We start from the raw sequence: 27626 nt of genomic DNA, 5'->3' as shown, positions 1-27626 counted from the left end.
CATTTTATGAAAGTCTTAATCATACTCTTTAACATTTTTTTTTTCTTTCAGACATTTGCGTGGTATTACAACACAGAAGGTATGTCTCAACTGTGACAACCTAGAAGACACCTGCGGACAGGTAGGGTAGATAGGGTGTACATCACCAGGGTATGTGAGTGAGTGGATGATTATTTTTTCATCTCAATGTTACAGAGAGGCTAACCCTTTTCACATGGCTGGCATCAGTCCACAGGATTGGGAAATAGCCAGAAAATTTCAGCAGTATTGTATACCTGTCCCAGGAGTCCCTTCTTTCCTCTTGAGACTCCTACAGCACTCAGGAAGCTGGCCATGTCCACCGCTTGGGGCACAGGTCATAAAGTGATGTGTCTGCAACTATTTACAGAGATTGCAAGGGAATGGAGTAAGAAGTGCTCAATATCTTCTTTATGGTAGTCGCATCATGTGCGTGAAGGATCTTGTGATATGCTAAAACGGTGTGTGTAATGTTGTAGTTATGAGAGAGGTCCAAAGTGTAAACGGGTAAGTATGACTCGTCTTTGTCTGGGTAGTGTGTTTTCTAGTGGGTTGGAATTTAAAACTTGAGTTTAGAGGTCGGTTAATAGTGATTGCCTAGTTATTTCACTGTGTATGTGTACTGTCAGTGTTATATTTGTTGGAGATGGTGGGATCTGTGGTTAGTGAATACTGAAGTATGAAGCAGGGCTAAGCATTTTCTTTCTACGTGTTGGACGGTCATAGTGTGGGTGGGATAGAATTGGGTGCCGAGCATATTGAGTTAGGTCTGTATTGGTAGGATCTTTCTTTCATTGTGAAAGTATTTTCGTGGTGGCTAGGCATTCAGTGATTGAGAGCGCTATTTTATGTGGTTTCCGGCTTTGTTATATTTGCTTTTTAGAGAGTTGAAGACTAGTTTGGTGGGGCATAGTTTAAAGTTGAGTGGATGAATTGTCTGTACATGATTTTGAGGGATTCTTTCTCTTGTCCAAATATAGCTTCAATCGGTTCGTGGGGGCATTCAGTTTCTGTGTTGTTTATGTGTTTGCTTTATTGGTGTGGGGAACGAATGTTGTGTGTGTGCCGAAAATGATGCTTAGAAAGGTTGGTGTTCTGTTCAGTGGAGGGACGGTCCATTCAAGGTAACCAGAGGATGGGAGCTGGATTTTTGTCAAGGGATAAAAGACAACACATAAAAGATTGTAGGGAGACAGTCAATCTGTCCTGGGTTGGCTATTGTTCCAGTTGTGTAAAGTAGTCGTGCGTGTTTGAAGTTGCTACTGTGCTATCAGGGTGTTGTGATACGAAAGATGAGGTTTCACTATGGTGATGAAACGTCGTGTAGGAAGATATTGAATAGAGATGGAGAGCGAACTCCTCATTGGGAAGCTCCATCATAGAGTATTAGCGTTTTAGAAGTGAAGGCATTGCGGGTGACATGAATTTGAATTTGGCCAAGTAATTTTTCTCACCGTTTTGGAGGATTGTGTCGAGCTTTTACTGTGTGAAGACGTTTATTTGTGTGTGTGTGTGTGTTTGGGGGGGTGGGGGGGGCTGTGTCAAATGCTGTGTTGATATCTGTTGTTACTAGTTCTGTCCGAGAGGGGGATTGTGGTAGATTGAATCCATGTAGGATATATGTAAGCTCAGAGTGGATTTTTTTTTCCACAGAGTTTGGAAATAGAGGCTAAAAATGATATAGGGTGATAGGAGGAGGGGAAGTTGGGGGGTTGGGTGGGGGTAGGACTGGTATCATGTTGGCAAGTTTCCACATTTATGGGGTTTTGTTGTGTAGCCGGATGTAGTTGAAGATATCTTGAAGTGCACAGATTACAAGTGGGCCGCAGTGTTTCATTTGGAGGTTTGATGTGTTTTCAGGATCAGGATGTGTGGTTCTTTTGGTTTTAACTACATTTCTTGTATTAGAGGGAGTAAATGCTAGATGGAGAGAAGTTTCTGGATGGACTTTGTGTTGTTTTTCATGACTTAACTCTTTAGTGGTGAGGTTGGTTTGTGGCTGATTTTTGAGTAGTTTGTTTGGGAAGATTTTATTGTAATGGGTCATGTGTGCTTCATGAGTGGGGTTGGACAGATACAGTAAGAGTGGATTTTCTTTGATGTATGTCAGAGTTGCTGTAAGTCTTATGACTGACTATGCTGAGGAAGGAATGCTAATTTTCTATGATCAGATTAGTGATATTGTTCAGAGTTTACATTTGTTTTCTGATTTCTAATGATGGAAATCTTTGTGTCTGATTTGGTTTCTTTGCTTTACGAGGTTGTGGGAAGAAACCTGGGATGTATTTCTTTTTAGCCCTTGGGCTATGAGCTTTTTGCTGGATTGGTTAGAGATTCAGAAGTGCGAGAGTGTATGATCCACTGATTTGAAATAATCTGTTATGCAGTTTTGGAGCTTTGTTTCTGTGTATTGAGTTTAGGCTGGCTAGCCTGCTTTACTGTACTTTTTTGTATGTGTGTGAGTGTTTGGGAGGGCTGGATGGAATGTTATCAGGATAGGGAAATGGTCAGGGGACTGTTCTTGTCCCATGTTCTGTTTGGTAAAATGTGATGTCTGGGTTGAGAGTTTGGTTGAGGAGTTAGGGAGGTTTAAGATTCTGAGAGGTTTTAGTTAGTTTATGAGTATTTACTTCAGGTGTCATGTATATGAGCGTTGATCCAGGTGGAATGGTGGAGACTCAGATTTCCATAGATATATTTATTGGGTATGCAGGTTAGGTTTTGCAGTTGAGGAGAAGATGGGGGCATGTTAAGGGGGGGAGGGGGGCGTTTAAGAGATATTCATTGTTGTAGTTGGTTCTAGTACGTTTTACTGAGATGGATTGTATTTTTAGGGTGTTGTTGTCTGTAATCTGTTTCGTAGTGTCAGTGTTGTTGGAGAAAGGCATGGTTTGATGTCCTTGTCTGTAACTTTTTACTCTTTTGAAGTTGTAAGAAGTTAGGAGGGTAGATATGAGTGTCAGTCTGGTTTCTTGGATGAAGGCTCTATAGTTGCTATGCTCTCTGAGTTGGTTAAGCATTTCTGTGTGTTTCTAATGCTATTGGCATTGTTGCAATATGTTTAGTTTGTCGCTTGGGTTCTGTGGAGTAGAGTAAGTTGTTTGTGAAGAGTGGGAGTGTGAGCTCTGAGATGTTTGCTGGGTGTTTGTGATAGAGATAAGGTGATTTGTAACGGGGTTTGGGATTTGTTGTCTGAGTGGTTGTTGTATTTCAGTGTTCTGAACAGTCTGTAATGAATGAGAGTGGTGTGCAGTGGGGGATGACACCACTGAGTGCATCTGATGCGGGTAGTGCTTTTTGATGATAGACATTTGGCACTGTGGGTAGAGGTATACTGGTGATCTAGGGTAAGGGTTAATGTCACCTTAGTGATGGGGACATAGTAAGCCAACGCTGAGCTGCTTATCATATTCCCCTCCTTGGCCCCAGGTAGCTCTCTTTTCTTCTTGCTGGCACCGAATTCACAAATCACATCGTCTTGATCTCACTTACAAACCTAACATTACAGAACTTACACAACCTTGGATGTAACGGGTGAAGACTACGAAGTTGCACTACTTTTTACTCTTTTTCCTTTGTACACACAAATTATGGCGGTTCATATGTGTCGGGGTCTCCTGCACCAAATCGGAATTGCACCACCGCTTAAGGAGGGCTAGATGGTTCCGAGGGCTGACTCGCATCACGTGACTGGGGCTAACCCCACATCTTCAGACACAGCTCTCAGACATGGCCCTTTGTGTAATATTTTCTACAATATTTGCAGGGTCAAATCTCTCTTCAATTTTTTCTCCCCTGTTTGTCTTTAAAACCCACCAGTCCAAGGCTGCTTCTACTCTTCATTATCAGATCTCAAAATTATCTCAACCATCATTTTCGCTTGAGGTGGTTTTTGTACGCATTTTCAATAAAAAACATTCTTTATCTCTCGACTCTGAGGCCATCTGACTCAAGATTTCTTTGACAAATCCCCCAAGTCCTTAGCCAGACGCAACCCTAATAACTTCTGTAATTCAACCTTTATCCCTCTCCGCCACCCAGCTTAACCTGTAGGATGACTGTGCAAGTGATGATGCTGTTTTGTTTGGTACCATATTGGCCTCAGGAATTTAACTTTAGATGAATCTGTGTCTTTTCTTACCTCACTTCTTTCCCCTAAACCTATGCCATGTACCATATTTTCCTTTCATAAGCCCTTCTGAGTATTTTGTTAGCTTCAGATGGACAAAGTGTATGACCCAGAAGGTATACAGCACTTCCTCAAGTCCAAAGGGAGTGTACGGATGAGTCAGTTATGATGGCTGCCCACCTATTTCGTCTCTGTCTAAATTACAAGACTTTTCCTTCTGTGTTCCTTGGTGCAGCCCATGTCTTAGAAAGCAAAACACTCTCCAACTATTTCCCCAGTTTCTGCTACCTCCAGTCTTAAACTCCCTTCAGCTTTCACTCTTTCTCAACATTTAGAATGCCATTCCCTTCTTTCTAAGCACTGATATAGATTTTCCAGTGCGAGGTCTACTAGTAATCTCTTATGGTCCTCCTCTCATGGATCATAGTCAAACTTTTGCCGTGGCCCTCATCATCTCTAAAGCATTTACCAGCTTTTGTTTTCCTAGCTTCCTTCATTTGGTCTCTCTCTCTCTCTCTCTCTCTCTCTCTCTCTCTCTCTCTCTCTCTCTCTCTCTCTCTCTCTCTCTCTCTCTCTCTCTCTCTCTCTCTCTCTCTCTCTCTCTCTCTCTCTCTCTCTCATCCATCATCCATATATATTATTTGACGAATGATCGCACACTGCTAATTTCTGTGTGAAAGCGTAGAGAGGTATAGTAGTATACAGTTTTCCAAGAATAATTTTCATTGTGTATTTGTTATCATTATTATTACTATTATTATAATAATAATAACTATCATTATTATTATTAGTAGTAGTAGTATTACTATTGATTAATTTGTTCATCAAATATACTTGATCGCCGTTTCCCCCGTCAGCAAAATATCGCCAAGAAACAGACAAAGAATGGCACACACACACACACACACACACACACACACACACACACACACACACACACACACACATTTATTTATTTTATTTTGCTTTGTAGCTGTCTCCCGCGTTAGCCAGGTAGCGCAAGTAAACAGACGAAAAAATGGCCCAACCCACCCACATACACATGTATATACATATACGTCCACACACGCAAATATACATACCTATTCATCTCAATGTACACATATATATACACACAGACATATACATATATACGCATGTACATAATTCATACTGCCTGCCTTTATTCATTCCCATCGCCACCTCGCCACACATGGAATAACAACCCCCTCCCCGTCATGTGTGCGAGGTAGCGCTAGGAAAAGACAACAAAGTCCCCATTCGTTCACACTCAGTCTCTAGCTGTCATGTAATAATGCACCGAAACCACAGCTCCCTTTCCACACCCATGCCCCACAGAACTTTCCATGGTTTACCCCAGACGCTTCACATGCCCTGGTTCAATCCATTGACAGCACGTCGACCCCGGTATACCACATCGTTCAAATTCACTCTATTCCTTGCACGCCTTTCATCCTCCTGCATGTTCAGGCCCCGATCACTCAAAATCCTTTTCACTCCATCTTTCCACCTCCAATTTGGTCTCCCACTTCTCCTCGTTCCCTCCACCTCTGACACATATCCTCTTGGTCAATCTTTCCTCTCTCATTCTCTCCATGTGACCAAACCATTTCAAAACACTCTCTTCTGCTCTCTCAGCCACACTCTTTCTATTTCCACACATCTTTCTTACCCTTTCATTACTTACTCATTCAAACCACCTCACACCACATATTGTCCTCAAACAACTCATTCCCAGCACATCCATCCTCCTGCGCACAACTCTATCCATAGCCCACGCCTCGCAGCTATACGACATTGTTGGAACCACTATTCCTTCAAACATACCCATTTTTCCTTTCCGAGATAATGTTCTCGACTTCCAAACATTCTTCAAGGCTCCCAGAATTTTCGCCCCCTCCCCCACCCTATGATTCACTTCCGCTTCCATGGTTCCATCCACTGCCAGATCCACTTCCAGATATCTAAAACACTTTCCTTCCTCCAGTTTTTCTCCATTCAAACTTACCTCCCAATTGACTTGACCCTCAACCCTACTGTACCTAATAACCTTGCTCTTATTCACATTTACTCTTAACTTTCATCTTGCACACACTTTACCAAACTCAGTCATCAGCTTCTGCAGTTTCTCACATGAATCAGCCACCAGCGCTGTATCATCAGCGAACAACAACTGACTCATTTCCCAAGCTCTCTCATCCACAACAGACTTCATACTTGCCCCTCTTTCCAAAACTCTTGCATTCACCTCCCTAACAACCCCATCCATAAACAAATTAAACAATCATGGAGACATCACACACCCCTGCCGCAAACCTACATTCACTGAGAACCAATAACTTTCCTCTCTTCCTACACGTACACATGCCTTACATCCTCGATAAAAACTTTTCACTGCTTCTAACAACTTGCCTCCCACACCATATATTCTTAATACCTTCCACAGAGCATTTCTATCAACTCTATCATATTCCTTCTCCAGATCCATAAATGCTACATACAAATCCATTTGCTTTTCTAAGTATTTCTCACATACATTCTTCAAAGCAGACACCTGATCCACACATCCTCTACCACTTCTGAAACCACACTGCTCTTCCCAATCTGATGCTCTGTACATGTCTTCACTCTCTCAATCAATACCCTCCCATATAATTTACCAGGAATACTCAACAAACTTATACCTGTGTAATTTGAGCACTCACTCTTATCCCCTTTACCTTTGTACAATAGCACTATGCAAGCATTCCGCCAATCCTCAGGCACCTCACCATGAATCATACACACATTAAATAACCTTACCAACCAGTCAGCAATACAGTCACCCCCTTTTTTAATAAATACCACTGCAATACCATCCAAACCCGCTGCCTTGCCGGCTTTCATCTTCCGCAAAGCTTTTACTACCTCTTCTCTGTTTACCAAATCATTTTCCCTAACCCTCTCACTTTGCACACCATCTCGACCAAAACACCCTATATCTGCCACTCTATCATCAAACACATTCAACAAACCTTCAAAATACTCACTCCATCCCCTTGTCACATCACCACTACTTGTTATCACCTCCCCATTAGCACCCTTCACTTAAGTTCCCATTTGCTCCCTTGTCTTACGCACTTTATTTACCTCCTTCCAGAACATCTTTTTAATCTCCCTAAAATTTAATGATACTCTCTCACCCCAACTCTCATTTGCCCTCTTTTTCACCTCTTGCACCTTTCTCTTGACCTCCTGCCTCTTTCTTTTATACATCTCCCATTCATTTGCATTTTTTCCCTGCAAAAATCATCCAGATGCCTCTCTCTTCTCTTTCACTAATAATCTTACTTCTTCATCCCACCACTCACTACCCTTTCTAATCAACCCACCTCCCACGCTTCTCATGCCACAAGCATCTTTTGAGCAAGCCACCACTGCTTCCCTAAATGCATTCCATTCCTCCCCCACTCCCCTTACCTCCTTTGTTCTTACATTTTTCCATTCTGTACTCAGTTTCTCCTGGTACCTCCTCACACAAGTCTCCTCCCCAGGCTCACTTACTCTCACCACTCTCTTCACCCCAACATTCTCTCTTCTTTTCTGAAAACCTCTACAAATCTTCACCTTCGCCTCCACAAGATAATGATCAGACATCCCTCCAGTTGCACCTCTCAGCACATTAACATCCAAAAGTCTCTCTTTTGCACGCCTATCAATTAACACTTAATCCAATAACCCTCTCTGGCCATCTCTCCTACTTACATACGTATACTTATGTATATCTCGCTTTTTAAATCAGGTATTCCCAGTCACCAGTCCCTTTTCACCACATAAATCTATAATCTTCACCATTTCCATTTACAACAGTGAACACCCCATGTATATCAGTAATTCCCTCAACTGCCACATTACTCACCTTTGTATTGAAATCACCCATCACTATAACCCGGTCTAGTGCATCAAAAGTACTAGCACACTCATTCAGCTGTTCCCAAAACACTTGCCTCTCATGGTTTGTGTTTTGATGCCCAGGTGCATATGCACCAATAATCACCCATCTCTCTCCATCAACTTTCAGTTTTACCCATATCAATCTAGAGTTTACTTTCTTACACTCTATCACATACTCCCACAACTCCTGTTTCAGGATTGGGGCTACTCCTTCCCTTGCTCTTGTCCTCTCACTAACCCCTGACTTTACTCCCAAGATATTCCCAAACCACTCTTCCCCTTTACCCTTGAGCTTCGTTTCGCTCAGAGCCAAAACATCCAGGTTCCTTTCCTCAAACATACTACCTATCTCTCCTTTTTTCTCATCTTGGTTACATCCACACACATTTAGACACCCCAGTCTGAGCCTTCGAGGAGGATGAGCACTCCCCGCGTGACTCCTTCTTCTGTTTCCCCTTTTAGAAAGTTAGAATACAAGGAGGGGAGGGTTTCTGGCCCCCCGCTCCGGTCCCCTTTAGTCGCCTTGTACGACACGTGAGGAATGCGTGGGAAGTATCCTTTCTCCCCTATCCCCAGGGATAACATATATATATATATATATATATATATATATATATATATATATATATATATATATATATATATATATATATATATATATATATATATATATATCAGACACATTCAACAAACCTTCAAAATACTCATTCCATCTCCTTCTCACATCACCGCTACTTGTTATCACCTCCCCATTTACGCCCTTCACTGAAGTTCCCATTTGCTCCCTTGTCTTACGCACCCTATTTACCTCCTTCCAGAACATCTTTTTATTCTCCCTAAAATTTACTGATAGTCTCTCACCCCAACTCTCATTTGCCCTTTTTCTCACCTCTTGCACCTTTCTCTTGACCTCCTGTCTCTTTCTTTTATACTTCTCCCACTCAATTGCATTTTTTCCCTGCAAAAATCGTCCAAATGCCTCTCTCTTCTCTTTCACTAATACTCTTACTTCTTCATCCCACCACTCACTACCCTTTCTAAACAGCCCACCTCCCACTCTTCTCATGCCACAAGCATCTTTTGCGCAATCCATCACTGATTCCCTAAATACATCCCATTCCTCCCCCACTCCCCTTACTTCCATTGTTCTCACCTTTTTCCATTCTGTACACAGTCTCTCCTGGTACTTCCCCACACAGGTCTCCTTCCCAAGCTCACTTACTCTCACCACCTTCTTCACCCCAACATTCACTCCTCTTTTCTGAAAACCCATACTAATCTTCACCTTAGCCTCCACAAGATAATGATCAGACATCCCTCCAGTTGCACCTCTCAGCACATTAACATCCAAAAGTCTCTCTTTCGCACGCCTGTCAATTAACACGTAATCCAATAACGCTCTCTGGCCATCTCTCCTACTTACATAAGTATACTTATGTATATCTCGCTTTTTAAACCAGGTATTCCCAATCATCAGTCCTTTTTCAGCACATAAATCTACAAGCTCTTCACCATTTCCATTTACAACACTGAACACCCCATGCATACCAATTATTCCCTCAACTGCCACATTACTCACCTTTGCATTCAAATCACCCATCACTATAACCCGGTCTCGTGCATCAAAACCGCTAACACACTCATTTAGCTGCTCCCAAAACACTTGCCTCTCATGATATAGGGTGTTTTGGTCGAGGTGGTGTGCAAAGTGAGAGGGTTAGGGAAAATGATTTGGTAAACAGAGAAGAGGTAGTAAAAGCTTTGCGGAAGATGAAAGCCGGCAAGGCAGCAGGTTTGGATGGTATTGCAGTGGAATTTATTAAGAAAGGGGGTGACTGTATTGTTGACTGGTTGGTAAGGTTATTTAATGTATGTATGACTCATGGTGAGGTGCCTGAGGATTGGCGGAATGCGTGCATAGTGCCATTGTACAAAGGCAAAGGGGATAAGAGTGAGTGCTCAAATTACAGAGGTATAAGTTTGTTGAGTATTCCTGGTAAATTATATGGGAGGGTATTGATTTAGAGGGTGAAGGCATGTACAGAGCATCAGATTGGGGAAGAGCAGTGCGGTTTCAGAAGTGGTAGAGGATGTGTGGATCAGGTGTTTGCTTTGAAGAATGTATGTGAGAAATACTTAGAAAAGCAAATGGATTTGTATGTAGCATTTATGGATCTGGAGAAGGCATATGATAGAGTTGATAGAGATGCTCTGTGGAAGGTATTAAGAATATATGGTGTGGGAGGCAAGTTGTTAGAAGCAGTGAAAAGTTTTTATCGAGGATGTAAGGCATGTGTACGTGTAGGAAGAGAGGAAAGTGATTGGTTCTCAGTGAATGTAGGTTTGCGGCAGGGGTGTGTGATGTCTCCATGGTTGTTTAATTTGTTTATGGATGGGGTTGTAAGGGAGGTAAATGCAAGAGTCCTGGAAAGAGGGGCAAGTATGAAGTCTGTTGGGGATGAGAGAGCTTGGGAAGTGAGTCAGTTGTTGTTCGCTGATGATACAGCGCTGGTGGCTGATTCATGTGAGAAACTGCAGAAGCTGGTGACTGAGTTTGGTAAAGTGTGTGGAAGAAGAAAGTTGAGAGTAAATGTGAATAAGAGCAAGGTTATTAGGTACAGTAGGGGTGAGGGTCAAGTCAATTGGGAGGTGAGTTTGAATGGAGAAAAACTGGAGGAAGTGAAGTGTTTTAGATATCTGGGAGTCGATCTGTCAGCGGATGGAACCATGGAAGCGGAAGTGGATCATAGGGTGGGGGAGGGGGCGAAAATTTTGGGAGCCTTGAAAAATGTGTGGAAGTCGAGAACATTATCTCGGAAAGGAAAAATGGGTATGTTTGAGGGAATAGTGGTTCCAACAATGTTGTATGGTTGCGAGGCGTGGGCTATGGATAGAGATGTGCGCAGGAGGATGGATGTGCTGGAAATGAGATGTTTGAGGACAATGTGTGGTGTGAGGTGGTTTGATCGAGTAAGTAACGTAAGGGTAAGAGAGATGTGTGGAAATAAAAAGAGCGTGGTTGAGAGAGCAGAAGAGGGTGTTTTGAAATGGTTTGGGCACATGGAGAGAATGAGTGAGGAGAGATTGACCAAGAGGATATATGTGTCGGAGGTGGAGGGAACGAGGAGAAGAGGGAGACCAAATTGGAGGTGGAAAGATGGAGTGAAAAAGATTTTGTGTGATCGGGGCCTGAACATGCAGGAGGGTGAAAGGAGGGCAAGAAATAGAGTGAATTGGAGTCATGTGGTATACAGGGGTTGACGTGCTGTCAGTGGATTGAAGCAAGGCATGTGAAGCGTCTGGGGTAAACCATGGAAAGCTGTGTAGGTATGTATATTTGCGTGTGTGGACGTGTGTATGTACATGTGTATGGGGGGGGTTGGGCCATTTCTTTCGTCTGTTTCCTTGCGCTACCTCGCAAACGCGGGAGACAGCGACAAAGTATAAAAAAAAAAAAAAAAAAAATATATATATATATATATATATATATATATATATATATATATATATATATATATATATATATATATATATATTGATTATTTCCATTTACAACACTAAACATCCCATGTACACCAATTATTCCCTCAACTGCCACATTCCTCACCTTTGCTGTCTCCCGGGTTAGCGAGCTAACGCAAGGGAACAGACGAAAGAATGGCCCAACCCACCCACATACACATGTATATACATAAATACCCACACACGCACATATAGCCCTATACATAGGGCTAGAAACCCTCCCCTCCTTGTGTTTTAACTTTTTAGAAGGAAAAACAGGAGTCACACGGGTAGTGCTCATCCTCCACGAAGGCTCAGACTGGGGTGTCTAAATAAGTGTGGATGTAACCAAGATGAGAAAAAAGGAGAGATAGGTAGTATATTTAGGGAAGGTAGTATGTTTGAGGAAAGGAACCTGGATGTTTAGGCTCTGAGTGAAACGAAGCTCAAGCGTAAAGGGGAAGAGTGGTTTGGGAATGTCTTGGGAGTAATGTCAGGGGTTGGTGAGAGGACAAGAGCAAGGGAAGGAGTAGCACTACTCCTGAAAGAGGAATGGTGGAAGTATGTGATAGAGTGTAAGAAAGTAGATTCTAGATTGATATGGGTAAAACTGAAAGTTGATGGAGAGAGATGGGTGATTATTGGTGCATATGCACCTGGGCATGAGAGGAAAGATCATGAGAGGCAAGTGTTTTGGGAGCAGCTGAGTGAGTGTGTTAGTAGTTTTGATGCACGAGACCGCGTTCTAGTGATGGGTGATTTGAATGCAAAGGTGAGGAATGTGGTAGTTGAGGGAATAATTGGTGTACATGGGGTGTTCAGTGTTGTAAATGAAAATGGTGAAGAGCTTGTAGATTTATGTGCTGAAAAAGAACTGGTGATTGGGAATACCTGGTTTAAAAAGCAAGATATACATAAGTATACGTATGTAAGTAGGAGAGATGGCCAGAGAGCGTTATTGGATTACGTGTTAATTGATAGGCGCGCGAAAGAGAGACTTTTGGATGTTAATGTGCTGGGAGGTGCAACCGGGGGGTTGTCTGATCATTATCTTGTGGAGGCGAAGGTGAAGATTTGTAGAGGTTTTCAGAAAAGAAGAGAGAATGTTGGGGTGAAGAGAGTGGTGAGAGTAAGTGAGCTTGGGAAGGAGACTTGTGTGAGGAAGTACCAGGAGAGACTGAGTGCTGAATGGAAAAAGGTGAGAAGAGAGGACGTAAGGGGAATGAGGGAGGAATGGGATGTATTTAGGGAAATAATGATGGTTTGCGCAAAAGATGCATGTGGCATGAGAAGCGTGGGAGGTGGGCAGATTAGAAAGGATAGTGAGTGGTGGGATGAAGAAGTAAGATTATTACTGAAAGAGAAGAGAGAGGCATCTGGATGATTTTTGCAGGGAAAAAATGCAAATGAATAGGAGATGTATAAAAGAAAGAGGCAGGAGGTCAAGAGAAAGGTGCAAGAGGTGAAAAAGAGGGCAAATGAGAGTTGGGGTGAGAGAGTATCATTAAATTTTAGGGAGAAAAAAAAAGATTTTTGGGAGGAGTTAAATAAAGTGCGTAAGACAAGGGAACAAATGGGAACATCAGTGAAAGGTGCTGATGGGGAGGTGATAACAAGTAGTGGTGATGTGAGAAGGAGATGGAGTGAGTATTTTGAAGGTTTGTTGAATGTGTTTGGTGATAGAGTGGCAGATATAGGGTGTTTTGGTTGAAATGGTGTGCGAAGTGTGAGGGTTAGGGAGAATGATTTGGTAAACAGAGAAGAGGTAGTAAAGGCTTTACGGAAGATGAAAGCCGGCAAGGCAGCGGGTTTGGATGGAATTACAGTGGAATTTATTAAAAAAAAAACAGGGGGTGACTGTATTGTTGACTGGTTGGTAAGGTTATTCAATGTATGTATGACTCATGGTGAGGTGCCTGAGGATTGGCGGAATGCTTGCATAGTGCCATTGTACAAAAGCGAAGGGGATTAAAGTGAGTGCTAAAATTACAGAGGTTTACCCCAGACGCTTCACATGCCCTTGTTTAATCCATTAGCAGCACGTCGACCCCGGTATACCACATCGTTCCAATTCACCCTATTCCTTGCACACCTTTTACCCTCCTGTATGTTCAGGCCCCGATCGCTCAAAATCGTTTTCACTCCTTCCTTCCATCTCCAATTTGGTTTCCCACTTCTCCTCGTTCCTTCCACTTCTGACACATATATCCTCTTTGTCAATCTTTCCTCACTCATTCTTTCCATGTGACCAAACCATTTCAATGTACCCTCTTCTGCTCTCTTAACCACACTCTTTATATTACCACACATCTTTCTTACCGTTTTATTAATTACTCGATCAAACCACCTCACACCGCATATTGTCCTCAAACATCTCATTTCCAACACATCCACACTCCTAAGCACAACCCTATCTATAGCACATGCCTCGCAACCATATATCATTGTTAGTACCACTAATCCTTCAAACATACCCTTTTTTGCTTTGCGAGATAACGTTCTCACCTTCCACACTTTCTTCAATGCTCCCAGAACCTTCGCCCCTTGTGACTCACTTCTGCTGCCACGGCTCCATCCGCTGCTAAATCCACTCCCAGATGTCTAAGACACTTCACTTCCTCCAGTTTTTCTCCATTCAAACTTACCTCCCAGTCAACTTGTCCCTCACCCTTACTGAACCTGATTAAGTTGCTTTCATTCACATTCACTCTCAGCTTTCTTCCTTCACACACTTTACCACCCAGATATCTAAAACACTTCAATTCCTCCATTTATTTCTCCATTCAAACTTACCTCCTAACTAACTTGTCACCCTCAACCCTACCGAACCTAATATCCTTGCTCTTATTCACATTTACTCTCAACTTTCTTCTTTCACGCACTTTACCAAACTCAGTCACCAACTTCTGCAGTTTCTCACCTGAATCAGCCATCAGCTGACTCACTTCCCAAGCCCTCTCATCCTTACAGACTGCATACTTGCCTCTATCTCCAAAACTCTTGCATTCACCTCCCTAACCACCCCACCCATAAACAAATTAAACAACCATGGAGACATCACGCACCCTGCCGCAAACCGATATTCACTGGGAACCAATCACTTTCCTCTCTCCCTACTCTTATACATGCCCTACATCCTTGGTAAAAACCTTTCCACTGCTTCTAGCAACTTTCCTCCCACACCATATACTCTTAAAGCCTTCCAAAAAAAATCTCTATCCACCCTATTATGTGCCCTCTCCAGATCCATAAATGATACATACAAATCCATCTGTTTTTCTAAGTATTTCTCACGTACATTCTTCAAAGCAAACGCCTGATCCACACATCCTCTACCACTTTTGAAACCACACTGCTCTTTCCCAATCTGATGCTCTGTACATGCCTTTACCCTCTCAATCAATACCCTCCCATATAATTTCCCAAGAATGCTCAAGAAACAACTTATACCTCTGTGATTTGAACACTCACCTTTATCCCATTTGCCTTTGTACAATGGCACTATGCGTGCATTTCGCCAATCCTCGGTCATTTCTTCATTATACATACATTACTGAATATCTTCACCAACGAATCAACAACATAGTCACCCCCTTTTTTTATATAAATTCCACTGCAGTACCATCCAGTCCTGCCGCCTTGCTTTCACTACCTCTTCTCTGTTTACCAAACCATTCTCCCTAACTTTCTCACTTCGCACACCTCCTTGTTCCCATTTGTTCTCTTTTCTTACGAACTTTATTTACCTCCTTCCAAAACATCTTTTTATTCGCCCTAAAGTTTAATGATACTTTCTCACCCCAACTCTCATTTGCCCTCTTTTTCACCTCTTGCACCTTTCTCGACCTCCTGTCGCTTTCTTTTATACATCCCCCAGTCACTAACAATCTTACCTCTTCATCCCACCATTCACTACCCTTTCTTATCTCCCCACCTCCCCACTTTCTCACACCACATGCATCTTTTGCGCAAGCCATCACTGCTTCCCTACATGCCTTTCATTGTCCCCCACTCCCCTTACGTCATTTGGTCTCACCTTTTGCCATTCTGCACTCAATCTCTCCTGGTACTTCCTCACACAAGTCTCCTTTCCAAGTTCACTTACTTTCACCACTCTCTTCTCCCCAACGTTCTCTCTTCTTTTCTGAAAACCTCCACAAATCTTCCCCTTCACCTCTATAAGGACAGCCCTTCGACCTCGGTATACCACATCGTTCCAATTGACTATTTCTTGCAGGACTCTCACCCTCCTGTCCAGTCCCCGATCGCTCAGAAGCTTTTTCACTCTATCCTTTTACGTCGTACCAGTTTGGTCTCCCGCTCCTTTTTTGTTCCCTCCACCTCTGGCGCATACATCCTATTTGTCAACCTTTCCTCATTCATTCTCTCCATTTGTCCAAACCATTTCAACACACCTTTTTCTGCTTTGTCAACTACTCTCTTTTTATTACCAAACATCTCTCCTACCCTTTCATTACTTAATCAAACCACCTCATATCATATATTGTCCTCAAACATTTAATTCCAACACATCCACCCTCCTCTTTCCATCCCTATGCTTTGCAACCATGTAATATTGTTGGAACTACAGTTTCTTGAAACATAAGCATTTTCGCTCTCGGAGATAACGTTCTCTCTTTCTACACACTCTTCATTGCTCCCAGAAACTTCTCCCCCTCCCCACCTTGTGACTCAATTCCGCTTTCATAGTTCTATTCGCTGCTGAATCCACTCCCAGATATCTAAAACACTTCGCTTCCTTCAATTTTTCTCTATTCAAACTCACGTCCCAACTAACTTATCCATTAACCCTGCTGAAAGTAATGACCTTGCTCTTATTCACATTTACTCTCAACTTTCTCCTTTCACACACTTTTCCAAACTCAGCCTTCAACTTCTGCAGTTTCTCACTGTAATTAGCCACCAGTGTTGTATCATCGGCGAACAACAACTGAATCACTTCCCAGGCCCTCTCATCCCCAACAGACTGCATTCTCACCCCTTCTCCAAAACTTGCATTTACTCCCTTACAACCCCATCTATAAAAAAAATTTTAAACAACCATGGAGACATCACACACCCCTGCCGCAAAACCTACATTCACTGAGACCAATCACTTTCCCTCATCTCCTACACGTTCACTTGCCTTTCATCCTCGATTAAAAACTTTTCCAATGCTTCTAACAACTTGCCTCCCACACCATATATTGTAATACTTCCACAGGAGCTTCTCTTTCAACTCTTTCATATGCCTTTCCAGATCCATAAATGCTACAGTCATATCCATTTGCTTTTTAAGTATTTCTCACTATACCATTCTTCAAGCAAACACCTGATCCTACACATTCCCTTACCACTTACTGAATACGACTGCTCTTCCCTATCGTAGGTCTGTACATGCCTTCACTCCTCTCAATCAATACCCTCCCATATAATTTACCAGGAATACTCAACAAAAACTTTAATACCTCTGTAATTTAGCATCTTCTTTTCCCCATTGGCATTTGTTTACCACATGGCATATGCAACGCATTCCGCAATCCTCAGGCACCTCACCATGAGTCATACTACATTTAAAATAACCTTACCAACTGTCAATCAATTACAGTCACCCCCTTTCTTAATAATTTCCATGCAATACCATCCAAACATGCTGCCCTTCCGGCTTTCATTGATTCCGCAAAGCTTTTACTTACCTCTCTCTGTTTGACCAAATCATGTTCCCTAACCTCTCACTTTGCAACCACCTCGGACCAATACAACCCTATGATCTGCCACTCTGTCATCAGACACATTCAACAACCTTCAAATATCATTCCTTCTCCTTCTACATCACGCTACTTGTTATCACCTCCCTTTTTACGGCCTTCACTGAAGTTCCCATTTGCTCCCTGTCTTACGCACCCTATTTACCTCCTTCCAGAAACATCTTTTTATTCTCCCTAAAATTTTATGATAGTCTCTACACCCCAACTCTCATTTGCCCTTTTTTTTCACCTCTTGCACGTTCTCGTTACCTCTGTCTCTTTCCTTTTATACTTCTCCCACTCAATTTTCATTTTTTCCTGCAAAAAATCGTCCTTATATATTATATATTTATATATATATACTATATATATATATTATATATATATATAGATATATATATATCTATATTATCCACTAGCGGATGGGGAGAAAGAATTCTTCCCATCGTATTCCCTGCGTATCGTAGAAAGCGACTAAAGTGAAGAGAGCGCGGTGGGCTGGAATCCTCCCCTCTCGTTTTTGATTTTCAAACGAGGGAACAATGAGGGGGGCAAATGTGAGGATGTTCCCTCTAGAGGCCAGTCCTCTGTTCTTAACGCTACCCTCGCTAGCACGGGAAATGGCGAATTAGTATGAAAGATTTATATATATATATATATATATAGATATATATATATTTTTATTTATTTTATATATATATTGCTTTGTCGCTGTCTCCGCGTTTGCGAGGAGCGCAAGGAAACAGACGAAGAAAATGCCCCCCCCCCCATACACATGTATATACAACCTCCTACCTGTAGAAATTTTCAGCTCTGAAACCATGAAATTCACCTGGTTTTAAAAATTCCCCACTTTAGTTAATTAAAGTTGTTTAATAATTGTAGTTTTAGTATTTTGTGACATGAATAATCCGTATGCAATTGTTTGGTGTCATGGAGATTGACGAAGAAGAAAGCATAGGTGGAAGGGTTGTTCATTTGGGCAACCCTTATATTTACCTCCTTTTTGGTTTTTTTTTATTTGTATTACAATGAGGGGAAATGACAGATGAAGTGATACTGATATGATGTATGACAGAATTTGTTGAGAGTGAGTACTGATGTGATGTAGTAGATTTGCTCGAGATAATGGGCAAAGGGCATGTTGAATGTGGAATTTTGAGTAAACTAGAGGTGAGGTAGAAGCCAGAGAGGCATTTCTGTGTATGTATGAATGAATATGTCTCTAGAGGATTCTACAGAAATTTTGTAGGAATCATGTATGACTGGAGTTGCTCTATGTGAACATCTAAACTGTATGGCATGGAAATGGGTTGTCAGTAGTATTTATAGACATGCAACAGAGTTACCAAGTCAGGCATCAGCATATTTTTTATTGTTTAATCAAATTGAGATTTTTGCCCTCATTTTCTTGAAGTAAAGAAGTGTGAATTTGCTTTGGTTTCATTATACATAAGCTTTTCCATTTAATATATATTATATAATATATATATATATATATAATATATATTTTTTTTTTTTTTTTTTTTTTTTTTTTTTTGCCGCTGTCTCCCGCGTTTGCGAGGGGGGCGCGGGAGGCAGACGGGGAGTGGGCCCAGCCCACACCCATTACACATGTATATGCATGCGTCACAACACGCAAATATTCATATCCCTACACAGCTTTCCATGGTTTACCCCAGGACGGTTCACATATTTTATTATATATATATATATATATATATTTTTATATTTATATATATATATATTAATATATATATTTTTATATTGTTACGAACATGTGTTCTGTGTGCCCCTCAGTCGTATATATATATGTGTTTATGGTGTAAGTGATATTTTATGTTGTAGGGCCTCCGTTATCTCGGCTTGGGTTTCACTCCCCCAACCGAAACCTTAGGCCTGCCGTCTTTCCCACACCCGGGGGAACCAGATGGCCGAGGTCAAGAACAAGGGTCACGCCGAGCCATCAATTCAGTTAACCTCAACACTTGAACTGGTCATTCCTCCCCCGTCCGAGGCACCAGACGACTGGGGGGGGTGCCGAGAGGTGAGGTCAGCTTGGAGATATGGCTTCCTGTATATCGTCGTTATCGTTAGGACAAGAGGAGGTTAGGCCTTAGCCAAGATATAGGCCGGACCTAAGACCCTCCAGCCAAGTAGGAGTGGCACTATGAGCCACCCTCCTCCAATCACAACTGGATCTTAGGCCTCTAGCCAATCAAGAGTGGCACTATGGGTCACCCTTCACCAATCTCACCTGAGATTAGGGCAGCAGGGCGGGGCAGCCGCTCCTGGCTCGTTCCTCCATGCAATAAAAACCTTTGACACCAGCTGAGCCACGATTCCTCTCTACCCCGTAGCCAGCCGAGGTAAGTGGTTTTCCCTCTGTCCTAAAAGCCCGTAGCCTACGATCAGTGAAGTGCCTCTATACACAACTCTACGGTGTCGAACTGCCTCTGTCATATAGTTTCGATTGTCATAGAGTATTGTAACTTGCCACAGAAGTGTCCAACGAATAAGTGTATCTTGAATCATGTTGCTAAAGTCAGATTGTCATAAAGGAAAGAGATCTCATAGTTTGAAATCTTACCCGGAATGTTAAAATCATGTTCAGTGTTAACGTAAATGATTTATGCCTGACTAATGTGCTTCTGTTATTTTGTACTCTTTAGCTCCTGGATTATAAGCAGTTTTAATGCTGGTGTTTGATTTAATCCCATGACTTTAAGGTAGTGTTATCCATGTGCGTAGTTGACGATCCTTCCCAGTAGGAGGATTCGTAACAATATATATTATTTATATTCATTAATTTTGATCGCTGTTTCCTGCGTCAGCGAGGTAGTGCCAGGAAACATGAATAACGGCCAATCCACTCATATTAACATGTATGTACCTAAACGCCCATACGCGTACATATGAATAAATATACATACACATATCAACGTATGCACATATGCATATACATGCACAGACATATACATATATACAAATGTACCTGTACTTACATGGCTTCATCCATTCCCGGCGCTATCCTGCATCACAGAAAACAGCATTGCTACCCCCTGTTTCAGCGAGGTAGCGCAATGAAAACATAAAAAAGGCCACATTCATTCACGCTTAATCTCTAGCTGTCATGTGTAATGCACCAAAGCCATAGATCCCCATCTACATCCAAGCGACATAGACCTCTCCATGGTTTACCCAAGACGTTTCACATGCACAGGTTCAGTCCATTGACAGCACGTCGACCCCGGTATACCACATCGTTCCAGTTCTCTCTATTCCTTGCACGTATCTCAATCTCACCCTTCTGTATGTTCAGGCTCCGATCGCTCAGAATGTTTTCCACTCCGTCCTTCTACCTCAAATTTGGTCTCCCGCTTCTCCTTGTTCCCTCCACATCTAACACATATATCCACTTTGTCAACCTTTCCTCACTCATTCTTTCCATATGTCCAAACTATTTCATCACACCCTATTCTGCTCTCTCAACCACGCTATATTTCCTCACATCTCTCTTACCCTTTCATTACTTACTAGATCAAACCAAATCACACCACATATTGTCCTAAAACATTTAATTTCCAACACATCCACCCTCCTCCATACAGCCCTATCTATAGCCCATGCCTCGCAACCATATGATATTGTTGGAACTACTATTTCTTCAAACATACCCGTTTTTTCTCCGAGATAACGTTCTCTCCTTCCACACATTCTTCTACGCTCCCAGATCCTTCGCCCCCTCCCCCACCCTGTGACTCACTTCAGTTTCCATAGTTCCATTCTCTGCTAAATCCACTTCCAGATAACTAAAACGCTTCACTTCCTCCAATTTTTCTCCATTCAATCTTACATCCCAACTAACTTGTCCCTCAACCCTGCCGAACCTAATAACCTTGCTCTTATTCGCATTTACTCTCAACTTTCTCCTTTTACCCACTATTCTAAATTCACTTACCAACTTAACTGCAGTTTCTCACTGGAATTAGCCACTAGTGGTGTATCATAGGCGAACAACTGACACTTCTCAGGCCCTCTCAACACCATCACACTGCATACCCGCTTCTCTCTCTAAAACTCTTGCATTTCCCTCCCTAACCACCCCATCCATAAACAAATTTAACAACCATGGGAACATCACACACCTCTGCCGAATAGAGCAATTTTCACTGGGAACCAGTCACTCCCCTTCCTGCTCGTATACGTAACTTACATCCTTGATTAAAAACTTTTCACTGCTTCTGGCAGCTTACCTCCCACACCATATGCCCTGAAGACCTAGAAAGCATCTCTATCAACCCTATCGTATGCTCTCTCCAGCTCCATTAATGCTACGTACAGATTCATCTGTTTTTGTAAGTATTTCTCACACACATTCTTCAAAGGAAACACATGATCCACACATCCCCTACCACATCAGAAACCACACTGTTCCTCCCAAGTATTCTCAGGAATACTCAACATGGTTATGCCTCTGTAGTTTGAACACTCACCTTTATCCACTTTGCCTTTGTACAATGGCTCTCTGCCTGCATTCCGCAAGTCCTCAGGCTGCCTTTGTACAATGGCTCTGCCTGCATTCCGCAAGTCCTCAGGCACCTCACCATGATCCATACTGATCATACATACAATGAATATCCTTACCAACCAGTCAACAACACAATCACCCCCTTTCTTAATAAATTCAACAGCAAAACCCATCCAAACCCGCCGCCTTGCCGGAATCCATCTTTCGCAAAGCTTTCACTACCTATTCTTTCGTAACGAAACCATTTTCCCTGACCCTCTAACTTTGCACACCTTCCCGAGCAAAACACACTTAATCTGCCTCTCTATTATCAGCTACATTCAACAAACCTTCAAAATACTCACTCCATCTCCTTCCTACTTCATCACTACTTGTTATCACTTCCCCTCTTGCTCCCTTCACCGATGTTCCCATTTGTTCTCTTGTCTTACGCACGTTATTTACCTCCTCCCGAAACATTTTTTTTCATTCTCCTTAAAGTTTGATTATACTCTCTCACCCAGCCCTCTTTTTCAAACTTTATACCTTCCTCTTAACCTCCTGCCGCTTTCTTTTATTCCTCTCCCAGTCATTTGCACTCCTTCCATGTAATCATCGTCCAAACGCCTCTCTTTTCTCATTCACTAACAACCTTCCTTCTTTATTCCACCACTCACTACCCTTTCTATTCTGCCCACCTCCCACCTTTCTCATATATATATATATATATATATATATATATATATATATATATATATATATATATATATATATATATATATATATATATATATATGTGTGTGTGTGTAGTGTATATATATATATATATATATATATATATATATATATATATATATATATATTTTTTTTTTTTTTTTTTTTTATACTTTGTCGCTGTCTCCCGCGTTTGCGAGGTAGCGCAAGGAAACAGACGAAAGAAATGGCCCAACCCCCCCCCCCCCCATACACATGTACATACACATGTCCACACACGCAAATATACATACCTACACAGCTTTCCATGGTCCACCCCAGACGCCTCACATGCCTTGATTCACTCCACTGACAGCACGTCAACCCCTGTATACCACATCGCTCCAATTCACTCTATTCCTTGCCCTCCTTACACCCTCCTGCATGTTCAGGCCCCGATCACACAAAATCTTTTTCACTCCATCTTTCCACCTCCAATTTGGTCTCCCTCTTCTCCTCGTTCCCTCCACCTCCGACACATATATCCTCTTGGTCAATTTTTCCTCACTCATTCTCTCCATGTGCCCAAACCATTTCAAAACACCCTCTTCTGCTCTCTCAACCACGCTCTTTTTATTTCCACACATCTCTCTTACCCTTACGTTACTTACTCGATCAAACCACCTCACACCACACATTGTCCTCAAACATCTCATTTCCAGCACATCCATCCTCCTGCGCACAACTCTATCCATAGCCCACGCCTCGCAACCATACAACATTGTTGGAACCACTATTCCTTCAAACATACCCATTTTTGCTTTCCGAGATAATGTTCTCGACTTCCACACATTTTTCAAGGCTCCCAAAATTTTCGCCCCCTCCCCCACCCTATGATCCACTTCCGCTTCCATGGTTCCATCCGCTGACAGATCCACTCCCAGATATCTAAAACACTTCACTTCCTCCAGTTTTTCTCCATTCAAACTCACCTCCCAATTGACTTGACCCTCAACCCTACTGTACCTAATAACCTTGCTCTTATTCACATTTACTCTTAACTTTCTTCTTCCACACACTTTACCAAACTCAGTCACCAGCTTCTGCAGTTTCTCACATGAATCAGCCACCAGCGCTGTATCATCAGCGAACAACAACTGACTCACTTCCCAAGCTCTCTCATCCCCAACAGACTTCATACTTGCCCCTCTTTCCAGGACTCTTGCATTTACCTCCCTAACAACCCCATCCATAAACAAATTAAACAACCATGGAGACATCACACACCCCTGCCGCAAACCTACATTCACTGAGAACCAATCACTGAGAACAATATATATATATATATATATATATATATATATATATATATATATATATATATATATATATATATATATATATATATATATATATTGTTGACTGGTTGGTAAGGTTATTTAATGTATGTATGACTCATGGTGAGGTGCCTGAGGACTGGCGGAATGCTTGCGTAGTGCCATTGTACAAAGGCAAAGGGGATAAGGGTGAGTGCTCAAATTACAGAGGTGTAAGTTTGTGTAGTATTCTTGGGAAATTATATGGGAGGGTATAATGGGGAAGAGCAGTGTGGTTTCAGAAGTGGTAGAGGATGTGTTGATCAGGTGTTTGCTTTGAAAAATGTATGTGAGAAATACTTAGAAAAGCAAATGGGTTTGTATGTAGCATTTATGGATCTGGAGAAGGCATATGATAGAGTTGATAGAGATGCTCTGAGGAAGGTATTAAGAATATATTGTGTAGGAGGTAAGTTGTTAGAAGCAGTGAAAAAGTTTTATCGAGGATGTAAGGCATGTGTACGTGTAGGAAGAGAGGAAAGTGATTGGTTCTCAGTGAATGTAGGTTTGCGGCAGGGGTGCTTGATGTCTCCATGGCTGTTTAATTTGTTTTGGAAAGAGGGGCAAGTATGCAGTCTGTTGTGGATGAGAGAGCTTGGGAAGTGAGTCAGTTGTTGTTTGCTGATGATACAGCGCTGGTGGCTGATTCAGGTGAGAAACTGCAGAAGTTGGTGACTGAGTTTGATAAAGAGTGTGAAAGAAGAAAGTTGAGAGTAAATGTGAATAAGAGGGTTGAAGGACAAGTCAGTTGGGAGGTAAGTTTGAATGGAGAAAAACTGGAGGAAATGGAGTGTTTTAGATATCTGGGAGTGGATTTGGCAGCGGATGGAACCATGGAAGCGGAAGTGAATCATAGGGAGGTGGAAGAGGCGAAAGTTCTGGGAGCGTTGAAAAATGTGTGGAAGTCGAGAACGTTATCTTGGAAAGCAAAAATGGGTATGTTTGAAGGAATAGTGGTTTCAACAATGTTATAGGTTGCGAGGCGTGGGCTATGGATAGAGTTGTGCGCAGGAGAGTGGATGTGTTGGAAATGAGATGTTTGAGGACAATATGTGGTGTGAGGTGGTTTGGTCGAGTAAGTAATGAAAGGGTAAGAGAGATGTGTGGTAATAAAAAGAGTGTGGTTGAGAGAGCGGAAGAGGGTGTTTTGAAATGGTTTGGTCACATGGAGAGAATGAGTGAGGAAAGATTGACAAAGGGGATAAAGTGTCAGAGATGGAGGGAACGAGGAGAAGTGGGAGACCAAATTGGAGGTGGAAAGATGGAGTGAAAAAGATTTTGAGTGATCGGGGCCTGAACATGCAGGAGGGTGAAAGGTGTGCAAGGAATAGAGTGAATTGAAACGATGTGGTATACCGGGGTCGACGTGCTGTCAGTGGATTAAATCAGGGCATGTGAAGCGTCTGGGGTAAACCATGGAAAGTTCTGTGGGGCCTGGATGTGGAAAGGGAGCTGTGGTTTCGGTGCATTATTACATGACAGCTAGAGACTGATTGTGAACGAATGTGGCCTTTGTTGTCTTTTCCTAGCGCTACCTCGCACACATGAGGGAGGAGGGGGTTGTTATTTCATGTGTGGCGGGGTGTCGATGGGAATGAATAAAGGCAGACAGTATGAATTATGTTCATGTGTATATATGTATATGTCTGTGTGTATATATATGGATACGTTGAGATGTATAGGCATGTATATTTGCATGTGTGGACGTGTATGTATATACATGTGTATGTGGGTGGGTTGGGCCATTCTTTCGTTTGTTTCCTTGCGCTACCTCGCTAACGCGGGAGACAGCGACAAAGCAAAATAAATAAATAAATGAATGTATGTGTATATATATATATATATATATATATATATATATATATATATATATATATATATATACTGGAAATTATAAGGGAGGGTATTGATTAAAAGGGTAAAGGCATGTACAGAGCATCAGATTGGGGAAGAGCAGTGTGGTTTCAGAGGTGGTATTGGATGCCTGGATCAGGTGTTTGCTTTGAAGAATGTGTGTGAGAAATACTTACAAAAACAGATGAATTTGCATTGTATGTAGCATTTATGGACCTGGAGAAGGCATATGATAGAGTTGATAGAGATGCTCTGTGGAAGGTATTAAGAGTATATAGTGTGGGAGGTAAGTTGCTAGAAGCAGTGAAAAGTTCTTATCGAGAATGTAAGGCATGTGTATGAGTAGTAAGAGAGGAAAGTGAGTGGTTCCCAATGAATGTCTGTTTAAGACATGGGTACGTGATGTCTCCAGGTTGTTTGTTTTGGATTGGGTTGTTAGGGAGTTTTGGAGAGAAGGGCAAGTATGCAGTCTGTTGTCGATGAGAGGGCTTGGGAAGTGAGTCAGTTATTGTTTGCTGATGATACAGCGCTGGTGGCTGATTCGGGTGAGAAACCAGAAGCCGGTAACTGAGTTTGGTAAAGTGCGTGAAAGAAGAAAGGTGAGAGTAAATGTGAATAAGAGCAAGGTTGAGAGGCAAGTCAATTGGGAGGTAAGTTTGAATGGAGAGAAACTGGAGGAAGTGAAGTGTTTTAGATACTAGGAGCGGATTTAGCAGTGGATGGAACCATGGAAGCGGAAGTGAGTCAAAGGGTGGGGGAGGGGGACGTAGGTTCTGGGAGCGTTGAAGAATATGTGGAAGGCGAGAAGGTTATCTCGGAGAGCAAAAATGGGTATGTTTGAAGGAATAGTGGTTCCAACGATGTTATATGGTTGCGAGGCATGGGCTATAAATAGGGTTGTGCGGAGGAGGATGGATGTGTTGGAAATGAGATGTTTGAGGACAGTATGTGGTGTGAGGCGGCTTGATCGAGTATAAAAGAAAGGGTAAGAGAGATGTGTGGTAATAGAAAGAGTGTGGTTGAGAGAGCAGAAGACGGTGTATTGAAATGGTGTGGTCTCATGGAGAGGAGTGAGGAAAGATTGACAAAGAGGATTGTGTCAGAGGTGGAGGGAACGAGGAGAAGTGGGAGACCAAATTGGAGGTGGAAGGATGAAGTGAAAAAGATTTTGAACGATCCAGGCCTGCACATACAGGAGGGTGAAAGGCGTGCAAGGAATAGGGTGAATTGGAACGATGTGGTATATCGGGGTCGACGTTCTGTCAATGGATTGAACTAGGGCATATGGTTTCGGTTCATTACACTTGATTGAACGAATGTGGCCTTTGTTATCTTTTCCTAGCGCTACCTCGCAAAGGGGGGAGGGGGTGCCATTTCATGTGTGACGGGGTGGCGACGAGATGGATGAAGGCAGCATGTAAGAATTTGTACATAGGTATATATGTATATGTCAATGTATGTATATTTATGTATATGTTGAAATGTATAGGTATGTATATGTGCGTCTGTGGGCGTTTATGTATATACTTGTGTATGTGGGTGGGTTGGGCTATTCTTTCGTCTGTTTCCTTGCGCTACCTAGCTAACGTGGGAGAAGCGACAAAGTAATATATATATATATATATATTCCGGCGGGGGGCCGGAAATCCTCCCCTCCTTGTATTAACTTTCTAAAATGGGAAACAGAAGAAGGAGTCACGCGGGGAGTGCTCATCCTCCTCGAAGGCTCAGAGTGGGGTGCCTAAATGTGTGTGGATGTAACCAAGATGTGAAAAAAGGAGAGATAGGTAGTATGTTTGAGGAAAGGAACCTGGATGTTTTGGCTCTGAGTGAAACGAAGCTCAAGGGTAAAGGGGAAGAGTGGT

General features: G+C 42.2%; 1 protein-coding gene across 1 annotated transcript in view; it reads left to right on the top strand.

The window, feature by feature from the left end:
- Positions 1-27626, top strand: part of LOC139751788 (uncharacterized) — a 126046-nt gene that overhangs the window by 78990 nt on the left and 19430 nt on the right. The window contains exon 2 of the mRNA XM_071667326.1: positions 52-121. The gene's annotated coding sequence lies outside the window, so the exon portion shown is untranslated. The remainder of the gene's footprint in view (positions 1-51; positions 122-27626) is intronic.

This window comes from Panulirus ornatus, chromosome 12, assembly GCF_036320965.1.
Source record: "Panulirus ornatus isolate Po-2019 chromosome 12, ASM3632096v1, whole genome shotgun sequence".
In the NCBI taxonomy this organism is placed as follows: domain Eukaryota; kingdom Metazoa; phylum Arthropoda; class Malacostraca; order Decapoda; family Palinuridae; genus Panulirus; species Panulirus ornatus.
The sequence above is the reverse complement of the archived record's forward strand: the minus strand, read 5'-3'. Positions and strand labels throughout refer to the sequence as shown.